Genomic DNA, 11,359 nt, shown 5'->3' with positions numbered 1-11,359 from the left:
TCGACAACATTCATCTCATATAAATTCTCTTTCATGTTTGAGTCTCTAAAGATCTTGAGCTCAATTAAAGGCTCTGAGGTTTTCCATATGCCACATTGGTCAATGAAACCTGTCACTTCTCAGCCGCTTTGGGCTTTGGCCTTCGAGTAAGGAGCAAGGTTACACAAATCTCCTCATCGGGCTTCAAGCTGCAGTGGTTACTAACTTGCATTGTTTGCATACATTATAATAATAATAATAATTATTATTATTATTAGTATTAGTATTAGTATTAGTATTATTGTTAAACAATTAACTGGTGATAAACAATCACCAGTTAATACATGGCTCAAATGTAAACAATGTAAACTTATTAAAAGTACAGTTATTCCTGTATTGCTTATCTACATGTTTGCTATCTATGAAATAGAAAGGCCAAAAACAAGTACACATTATAGCTACTGTACATTTAAATGCATACGACTTTATCAATGTCGATGTCAAAGTTGATCAGAATCTTTGTATTTTTTAATTCTATTGTATTGTATAGGAAATATCTTACTCTTCTTCACAAAGAAAAAAATTAAAAGACTTGTTTCATTTCCTATGGTGTATTGGGCAGACCACTTGTACACAGTAGGTCCACCCACCCTTGTCGGCTGAGTGGACAAAAGTGGAGTGTGTTGTTGTTGTGTGACGTGACACTGATTGTATCTGACATCTCTGAGTAATCACTCCATTACAGCCAGTGCATCTGTGTGTTTGACCTGTGGGTGATAAGTACTGGAGCTCCAGGCCACCAAGAACTGAGCAGCAGATTTATGTCAGGAACAAGCAGAAAAACGACAGACCTCGCAGTGAGTTTTTATTTTATCTAGAAGAAATTGGCCTTGACCAAGCATTTTTGGATGGAGTTTTAATTCATAGGAAGCCTGCTGTAGACATTACACTAAAAGAGTGACATTTGAGGTGAAATTCTACTATTACTACTACTAAGTAGAACATTTTATATCATGACACCCCAAAAATGGCTTTCAGTTATTTTGACAATTAAATACATTACTCCCCACACACTCAACCCTTTATCAAACCCTATCCGCTGCATCCTCCTCTCTTTCATTCTCTCTCTCTTCTGGTCTTCATCGACTGGCCTTCACCCACAAACTCTCCCCTAAACACCTCTCTGCCAATCCATCCACTGTCCTTTCAGTCTTAATATGGCAACAAACATTAGAACCTAAGGTGACAGTAGGTTAAGAGATTGAAGAAATGCATCTTAGGTAGTTGTATCACAGGGGCTGATTTGTAAGTGAAATAAGGTAAAACGTGTCACAATAATCCAAGCAATATGTGGCAAACACATGATCTGGAATAACAACAATAAGTGTGGCTCCATAATAATGTCTTGTTTTTCCTAAGACCGTGTCCAGATGACTACAACTGAATCCTTTTCTACAATGATCCCTCCTGGATGAATGAGGGTTTACACCAACTTTCTCCATAGCAATGTAAAGGTAGTATGTAGCATTTTGAAAATCTCTAGTGTGCAAAAGAGAACCAAAGACATATATCATCTATGCAGTGAACTCACATTCTCTATAGCAGTCTGATGATTTGCTGTTGTCTTAGTATCCCAAACTATTTTAAAGTCAACAAAATAGTAATGACCTAGGCGGGGCTAGCTGCTTTGAGTAGCAGCACATTATTTATTTGTATTTTAACGGGTGGATATAGGATATATATATATATATATATATATATATATATATATATGTATATATATATATATTAATTGCATAGTAGCCTATGTAGTTAACATACCGTAAACACCTAGTAATTGTGAAAAGTACAGATTTTGGTTGATTAATTCCACTTGACAATGATGCACAGTCTCACCTCTAGGGGGTGCTGCTGTTGCTTTAGTTAGAAAAATCTAATTATTTTGCCTGGTCGATGGAGGGAGATAAATTAGAATAAAAATCCTGGAAATTCCTGGGATTATTTGAATACCAAGAATGGGGCCATGGTGCGGAGGCAACTGTCGAGGCACGCATGAATATTAATGGGAATTTGATTAAACATTCCCATGTCTTCAACAACACAAAATCCCATAGGCAAAATGCTTTGAAAACAAAACAAATTAGCTTGACATTTTAGTTATTGATGCTTGCTTTTCTTCTCTGTGTTATTATTAGGTTGATGAAGTTGTAGTGGGAGATGGAGAGACTTTCTACCTTTTTGTACACATCAAAACTGGGACTAAATGGGCTAATCTCGGACCTAAACCTGACTTAACCAGTACAAGAATACAAAGAAACCAATTAAGCCGTTTAAGGATCAAACTGGGCTCAAACTAGTCTTGTGAAGATACTAACATTTAAAGCTTGATTTTGAGAAGGGAAAAGGGTCAATACTCGAAATACCGGTACTCAAAATATTGATACAGCAATATTTTGTGATGGACTTCTTGACATCAGACGTATCAACACAGGGATGCATATTTTGATCTCAATTCCTTATAAATATCCGAAGTTATACACTTATATACCTGGTATTAGATTAGATTAGCCTTTATTGTCCCCGAAGGAAAACTTGACTCATCCTTCAATGCCGCTGGGCCATCTCCACAGGATCAGTGGTCGCTGCAGCGCCCGGGACCCATCTCCAGATCTTGAGCTTGGCTTGGTCAGGGCTTCCTTCGCTTGAGGATTTGTAGCTATTGTGCATGTTTTGGGTTGAAGGGGGAAACCGGAGTGCCTGCAGGAAACCCACCCCGAGGTAATGAAAGTCCAATGCACTTTGTTATTCAGCATAATGGAATAATCGATTTAGTAATTGTGTATTGTGGACCCTGCAATGGGATACTTATTGCATCGTGAGGTTCTTGGCCATTTCGATGTCAGATCAATATTGATTAGTAACTTGGTTTTGATTCTTTTGACAACCCATTGTAAAAATACATAGTGTGGTCATCTAAATATCTAAAATTAATGATTACATATGTTTAAGGTACATTTATATATATTTCTATATAATATATACAAATGTACCTTAAACATATGTATATACATAAATGAAAATAATAATTAAATAATAATTCATAATTAATTAATTCATCATCCATCCATCCATCTTCTGCCACTTTATCCGGGGCCGGGTCGCGGGGGCAGCAGTCTGAGCAAGGGCTCCCATACTTCCTTCCCCAGACACTTCCTCTAACTCCTCCGGGGGGATCCCGAGGCGTTCCCAGGCCAGCCGAGAGACATAGTCCCTCCAGCGTGTCCTGGGTCTTCCCCGGGGCCTCTTCCCGGTGGGACATGCCTGAAACACCTCCCGAGGGAGGCGCCCAGGAGGCATCCGGAACAGATGCCCGAGCCACCTCAGCTGGCTCCTTTCGACGTGGAGGAGCAGCGGCTCTACTCCGAGCTCCCCCCGTGTGGCCGAGCTCCTCACCTTATCTCTAAGGGAGCGCCCAGCCACACGGCGGAGGAAACTCATTTCGACCGCTTGTATCCGCGATCTTGTTCTTTCGGTCACTACCCAAAGCTCATGACCATAGGTGAGGGTAGGAACGTAGACCGACCGGTAAATAGAGAGCTTTGCCTTTCGGCTCAGCTCCCTCTTCACCACAACAGTCCGATGCAGCGACTGCATCACTGCAGCCGCTGCACCGATCCGCCTGTCGATCTCACGCTCCATCCTTCCCTCACTCGTGAACAAGACCCCGAGATACTTGAACTCCTCTACTTGGGGCAAGGACTCCCCACCCACCTGAAGAGGGCAAGCCACCTTTTTGCGGTCGAGAACCATGGCCTCAGATTTGGAGGTGCTGATTCTCATCCCAGCCGCTTCACACTCGGCTGCAAACCGTCCCAGTGCATGTTGCAGGTCCGGGTTTGATGGAGCTATCAGGACAACATCGTCTGCAAACAGCAGAGATGGAATCCTGTGGTCCCCAAACCGGACACCCTCCGACCCCTGACTGCGCCTAGAAATTCTGTCCATAAAAATTATGAACAGAACCGGTGACAAAGGGCAGCCCTGGCGGAGTCCAACATGCACTGGGAACAGGTCTGACTTACTGCCGGTAATGCGAACACAGCTCCTGCTCCGGTCATACAAGGACCGGACAGCCCTGAGCAAAGGGCCCCGGACCCCGTACTCCCGGAGCACCCCCCAAAGGACACCCCGAGGGACACGGTCGAAAGCCTTCTCCAGATCCACAAAGCACATGTGGACTGGTTGGGCAAACTCCCATGAACCCTCGAGCACCCGATGGAGGGTATAGAGCTGGTCCAGTGTTCCACGACCGGGACGAAAACCACTCTGCTCCTCCTGAATCCGAGGTTCGACTATCGGTCGGATTTTCCTCTCCAGTACCTTGGAATAGACCTTACCCGGGAGGCTGAGGAGTGTGATCCCTCTGTAGTTGGAACACACCCTCCGGTCCCTCTTCTTGAACAGAGGGACCACCACCCCGGTCTGCCAGTCCAGAGGCACGGTCCCCGACCGTGCCTCTGAGACGTGTCAACCAAGACAGTCCTACAACATCCAGATACTTTAGGTACTCAGGGCGGATCTCATCCACCCCCGGAGCCCTGCCACCGAGGAGTTTGCGAACAACCTCGGTGACTTCAGCTTGGGTGATGGATGAGCCAGCCTCCGAGTCCCCGGTCTCTACTTCCTCTTCGGAAGACGTGACTGAGGGATTAAGGAGATCCTCAAAGTATTCCTTCCACAACCCGACGACATCCCCAGTCGAGGTCACCAGGCCTCCAAACGCACCGTAAACGGTGTTGGTGAGACACTGCTTCCCCCTCCTGAGGCGCCGGACGGTTTGCCAGAATTTCTTTGGTGCCGACCGATAGTCCTCCTCCATGGCCTCCCCGAACTCCTCCCAGGCCCGGGTTTTTGCCTCTGCGACAGCACGAGCCGCAGCTCGCTTGGCCTGCCAATACCTGTCGAAGACCTCCGGAGACCCACAAGCCAGAGTGGCCTGATAGGCCTCCTTCTTCAGTCTGACGGCATCCCTTACTTCCGGTGTCCACCACCGAGTTCGGGGGTTGCCGCCACGACAGGCACTGGAGACCTTGCGACCACAGCGCCGAGCAGCCGCATCAACAATGGAGGCGGAGAATGTCCCCAACCTCCCCCGGGACATGGGAGAAGCTCTCCTGGAGGTGCGAGTTGAATACCCCACTGACAGAGGGCTCCACTAGACGTTCCCAACAGACCCTCACAATGCGCTTGGGTCTGCCAAGTCTGTCCGGCTTCCTCCTCCGCCAGCAGATCCAACTCACCACCAGGTGGTGATCGGTTGACAACTCTGCCCCTCTCTTCACCCGAGTGTCCAAGACACGCGGCCGGAGGTCAGATGACACGACAACAAAGTCGATCATTGACCTCTGGCCTAGGGTGTCCTGGTGCCATGTGCACTGATGGACACCCTTGTGCTTGAACATGGTGTTCGTTATGGACAATCCGTGGCTAGCACAGAAGTCCAATAACTGAACACCGCTCGGGTTCAGATCGGGGAAGCCGTTCTTCCCGATCACCCCTCTCCAGGTGTCACTGTCATTGCCAACATGGGCGTTGAAGTCCCCCAGTAGAACAACGGAGTCCCCGGTTGGTGCACTGTCCAGTACCCCTCCCAAGGACTCCAAGAAGGCCGGGTACTCTGCACTGCTGTTCGGCCCGTAGGCCGCCACAACAGCAAGAGATCTGTCCCCCACCCGAAGGCGGAGGGACGCAACCCTCTCGTTCACTGGGGTAAACTCCAACACGTGGCGGCTGAGCTGAGGGGCTATAAGCAAGCCCACACCAGCCCGCCGCCTCTCCCCGCAGGCAACACCAGAGAAGTGAAGCGTCCAGCCCCTCTCGAGGAGATGGGTTCCAGAGCCCAAACTGTGCGTGGAGGTGAGGCCGACTATATCTAGCCGGTATCGCTCAACCTCCCGCACAAGCTCAGGCTCTTTCCCCCCCAGCGAGATGACATTCCATGTCCCCAGAGTTAGTCTCTGTGTCTGGAGATCTGGTCGCCGAGGGCCCTGCCGTCGACTGCCGCCCAGATCTCTCTGCACCAGTCCCTTATGGATCCTCCTGCGGGTGGTGGGCCCACGGGAGGGCGGCCCCACGTCGCTCTTTCGGGCTGTGCCCGGCCGGGCCCCGTGGGGTAAGACCCGGCCACCAGGCGCTCGCCATGGAGCACCCATCCCAGGCCTGGCTCCAGGATGGGGCCCCGGTGACGCGGATCCGGGCGACGTAAACGGCCTTGCTTTTGTCGTCATCATAAGAGGCTTCTGAACCGATCTTTGTCTGACCCGTCACCTAGGACCTGTTTGCCTTGGGAGACCCTACCAGGGACTTGAAGCCCCCGACAACATAGCTCCCGGGATCATTCGGTCGCTAAAACCCCTCCACCATGTTAAGGTGTCGGTTCAAGGAGAGGCTGAATTCATCATGCATAATTATAATGTTTTCCATGTTAATCATTGTGGTTGTACAATAAGCAGCAATAGAACACAAGTGGTATGGAGAAGTGAGCCCGCTTTCAGTAAGAATGCATGTTTTTCAAGGTATTTTACCTTTAGCTGAATAAAGGCAAGGCAGATTATTTAATGCCATACTGTGGAACATTCCAGGCTATTTATGGATACAAGCATGTAGCAGACCCCCACCTGAAAAGTTACATCAAGCATCTTAGTGGTAGTGATGGCAATATTGATAGTATAGAAATATGTTTATTTTAGTGAGGTTAGTTGGCTAAAGAGATATATTATTTTTTTGTAAGCCTAAAATTTAAATTCTACCGGCAATAAGTTTGAAAATGAAACAATAATCATTGGTCAAGAATGGAGAAGCACATTCTCAGCAAGGAAACCCGGTGTGGATAAGTAGAAACATGGAAAAGTAGAAACCTTAAAAAGTAGAAACCTTGGAGAGAACCACAGTGAAGAAGAGGCTGCAGATGGTCCAGGACTGGAGCACTTCCATTTGCAAAGGTCCCATCATCATCTGCCTGGATGATTCAGGAGCATCCTGGTCCACAGGTCAGATTTGTGGCATCCAAGGTTCAGTCGTCACTGAAGCAGCAGCAACCAGGCATCTAAAAGAGTAACATTCCCTAAAGGGGAGGATACAACATGTGAACAGCAATAAACAGACAACAGGTGAACTAAAATATTGTATGTTGTTGATGCAGGAAGTAGGAGGAAGCAGAGAATAGTGTTCAAGCAGCTGCCGTACTTCCCCTAGAATAGTTGCTCCTAGGGCAGCATAACTAAGAAACTGTAGGTTTTTATTTCTGTTCCTAACTGGCCTAACAATAATCAATTCAAAGACAAATGTTTTAAGTCTGATCTTAAATGAAGAGACTGTGTCGGTCTCTTTAACATGGACATAACACAAGAGCTTTGTAGCTAAACGCTCGACCTCCTATTGTGCTTTAAGAGGCTTTTGGGACCACCAGAAGTCCAGCGCTTTGAGAGCAAAGAGCTCTGTTTGGATGTGCACCGGTGTAATGTGCTCTCTTCTTTTAGTTCCGTTAGTATTTCTGCGGCATTTTGAACCAGTTGAAAGCTTTTTATGGAGCTTTTAGGAGCAGGGAGTTACAGTAGTCTAATCTAGATGTAACAAATGCATGGATACATTTTTCCTCTCCTTGAACCGACACCTTAACGTGGTGGAGGGGTTTGAGTTCCCGAATGATCCCGGGAGCTATGTTGTCGGGGGCTTCATGCCCCTGGTAGGGTCTCCCAAGGCAAACAGGTCCTAGGTGACGGGTCAGACAAAGATCGGTTCAGAAGCCCCCTATGATGACAACACGAACAAGGCAGTTTACGTCGCCCGGATCGGCGTCACCGGGGCCCCATCCTGGAGCCAGGCCTGGGATGGGTGCTCCATGGCGAGCGCCTGGTGGCCGGGTCTTACCCCACGGGGCCCGGCCGGGCACAGCCCGAAAGAGTGACGTGGGGCCGCCCTCCCGTGGGCCCACCACCCGCAGGAGGATCCATAAGGGGCCGGTGCAGAGAGATCTGGGCGGCAGTCGACGGCAGGGGCCTCGGCGACCAGATCTCCGGACACAGAGACTAACTCTGGGGACATGGAATGTCACCTCGCTGGGGGGGAAAGAGCCTGAGCTTGTGCGGGAGGTTGAGCGATACCGACTAGATATAGTCGGCCTCACCTCCACGCACAGTTTGGGCTCTGGAACTCATCTCCTCGAGAGGGGCTGGACGCTTCACTTCTCTGGTGTTGCCCGCGGGGAGAGGCGGCGGGCTGGTGTGGGCTTGCTGATAGCCCCTCAGCTCAGCCGCCACGTGTTGGAGTTTACCCCGGTGAACGAGAGGGTCGCGTCCCTCCGCCTTCGGGTGGGGGACAGGTCTCTCACCGTTGTGGCGGCCTACGGGCCGAACAGCAGTGCAGAGTACCCGGCCTTCTTGGAGTCCTTGGGAGGGGTACTGGACAGTGCACCGACCGGGGACTCCGTTGTTCTACTGGGGGACTTCAACGCCCACGTGGGCAATGACAGTGACACCTGGAGAGGGGTGATCGGGAAGAACGGCTTCCCCGATCTGAACCCGAGCGGTGTTCAGTTATTCGACTTCTGTGCTAGCCACGGATTGTCCATAACGAACACCATGTTCAAGCACAAGGGTGTTCATCAGTGCACATGGCACCAGGACACCCTAGGCCAGAGGTCAATGATCGACTTTGTTGTCGTGTCATCAGACCTCCGGCCGCGTGTCTTGGACACTCGGGTGAAGAGGGGGGCAGAGTTGTCAACCGATCACCACCTGGTGGTGAGTTGGATCTGCTGGCGGAGGAGGAAGCCGGACAGACTTGGCAGACCCAAGCGCATTGTGAGGGTCTGTTGGGAACGTCTAGTGGAGCCCTCTGTCAGTAGGGTATTCAACTCGCACCTCCGGGAGAGCTTCTCCCATGTCCCGGGGGAGGTTGGGGACATTCTCTGCCTCCATTGTTGATGCGGCTGCTCGGAGCTGTGGTCGCAAGGTCTCCGGTGCCTGTCGTGGCGGCAACCCCCGAACCCGGTGGTGGACACCGGAAGTAAGGGATGCCGTCAGACTGAAGAAGGAGGCCTATCAGGCCACTCTGGCTTGTAGGTCTCCGGAGGTCATCGACGGGTATCGGCAGGCCAAGCGAGCCGCGGCTCGTGCTGTCGCAGAGGCAAAAACCCGGGCCTGGGAGGAGTTCGGGGAGGCCATGGAGGAGGACTATCGGTCGGCACCAAAGAAATTCTGGCAAACCGTCCGGCGCCTCAGGAGGGGGAAGCAGTGTCTCACCAACACCGTTTACGGTGCGGGTGGAGGCCTGCTGACCTCGACTGGGGATGTCGTCGGACGGTGGAAGGAATACTTTGAGGATCTCCTTAATCCCTCAGTCACGTCTTCCGAAGAGGAAGTAGAGACCGGGGACTCGGAGGCTGGCTCATCCATCACCCAAGCTGAAGTCACTGAGGTTGTTCGCAAACTCCTCGGTGGCAGGGCTCCGTGGGTGGATGAGATCCGCTCTGAGTACCTAAAGTATCTGGATGTTGTAGGACTGTCTTGGTTGACACGTCTCTGCAACATCGCGTGGCGTTCGGGGACCGTGCCTCTGGACTGGCAGACCGGGGTGGTGGTCCCTCTGTTCAAGAAGGGGGACCGGAGGGTGTGTTCCAACTACAGAGGGATCACACTCCTTAGCCTCCCAGGTAAGGTCTATTCCAAGGTACTGGAGAGGAGAATCCGACCGATAGTCGAACCTCGGATTCAGGAGGAGCAGAGTGGTTTTCGTCCCGGTCGTGGAACACTGGACCAGCTCTATACCCTCCATCGGGTGCTCGAGGGTTCATGGGAGTTTGCCCAACCAGTCCACATGTGCTTTGTGGATCTGGAGAAGGCTTTGGACCGTGTCCCTCGGGGTGTCCTTTGGGGGGTGCTCCGGGAGTACGGGGTCCGGGGCCCTTTGCTCAGGGCTGTCCGGTCCCTGTATGACCGGAGCAGGAGCTGTGTTCGCATTGCCGGCAGTAAGTCAGACCTGTTCCCAGTGCATGTTGGACTCCGCCAGGGCTGCCCTTTGTCACCGGTTCTGTTCATAATTTTTATGGACAGAATTTCTAGGCGCAGTCGGGGGTCGGAGGGTGTCCGGTTTGGGGACCACAGGATCTCATCTCTGCTGTTTGGAGACGATGTTGTCCTGATGGCTCCATCAAACCCGGACCTGCAACATGCACTGGGACGGTTTGCAGCCGAGTGTGAAGCGGCTGGGATGAGAATCAGCACCTCCAAATCCGAGGCCATGGTTCTCGACCGGAAAAAGGTGGCTTGCCCTCCCCAGGTGGGTGGGGTGTCCTTGCCCCAAGTGGAGGAGTTCAAGTATCTCGGGGTCTTGTTCACGAGTGAGGGAAGGATGGAGCGTGAGATCGACAGGCGGATCGGTGCAGCGGCTGCAGTGATGCAGTCGCTGCATCGGACTGTTGTGGTGAAGAGGGAACTGAGCCGAAAGGCAAAGCTCTCTATTTACCGGTCGGTCTCCGTTCCTGACCTCACCTATGGTCATGAGCTTTGGGTAGTGACCGAAAGAACAAGATCGCGGATACAAGCGGTCGAAATGAGTTTCCTCCGCCGTGTGGCTGGGCGCTCCCTTAGAGATAAGGTGAGGAGCTCGGCCACACGGGGGGAGCTCGGAGTAGAGCCGCTGCTCCTCCACGTCGAGAGGAGCCAGCTGAGGTGGCTCGGGCATCTGTTCCGGATGCCTCCTGGGCGCTTCCCTCAGGAGGTGTTTCAGGCATGTCCCACCGGGAAGAGGCCCCGGGGAAGACCCAGGACACGCTGGAGAGACTATGTCTCTCGGCTGGCCTGGGAACGCCTCGGGATCCCCACAGAGGAGTTAGAGGAAGTGTTTGGGGAGAAGGAAGTCTGGGAGTCCCTGCTCAGACTGCTGCCCCCGCGACCCGGCCCCGGATAAAGCGGCAGAAGATGGATGGATGGATGGACTTTAGGCAAGATTTTTCTGGATTTAGCTATATTATACAGATGAAAGTAGGCTGCTTTACAGGCTTGCATGCGCTTTGAACGAGAGCTCTTGGTCAAATAAGACTCCAAGATTTCTTACAGTAAAAGTGTAAGCTACACTGACATTGACAAGTGTAACCATCTGCCTGGTTAAAGTCTCGCAGACGTTTAGGGCCTAGTATAATGACCTTGTTTTCAGGGTTAGGAGGCAGGTGATTAAGTGTCATTGTTTTAGTGATTGTACCAAACTAATAAATGTAATAATAGCACCAGCAACAACTGTTTAGTGCGGAATAACAATTTTTTCGCACCTGCTGATATTTTTGCTCATAATTATGTTAAATATATACCACCACACTCCCGCT

This window comes from Eucyclogobius newberryi, unplaced genomic scaffold (assembly GCF_026437365.1).
Source record: "Eucyclogobius newberryi isolate DKJ021-1_F unplaced genomic scaffold, fEucNew1.0.hap1 SCAF_15, whole genome shotgun sequence".
Lineage (NCBI taxonomy): Eukaryota > Metazoa > Chordata > Actinopteri > Gobiiformes > Gobiidae > Eucyclogobius > Eucyclogobius newberryi.
This window is presented reverse-complemented; position numbering follows the sequence as displayed.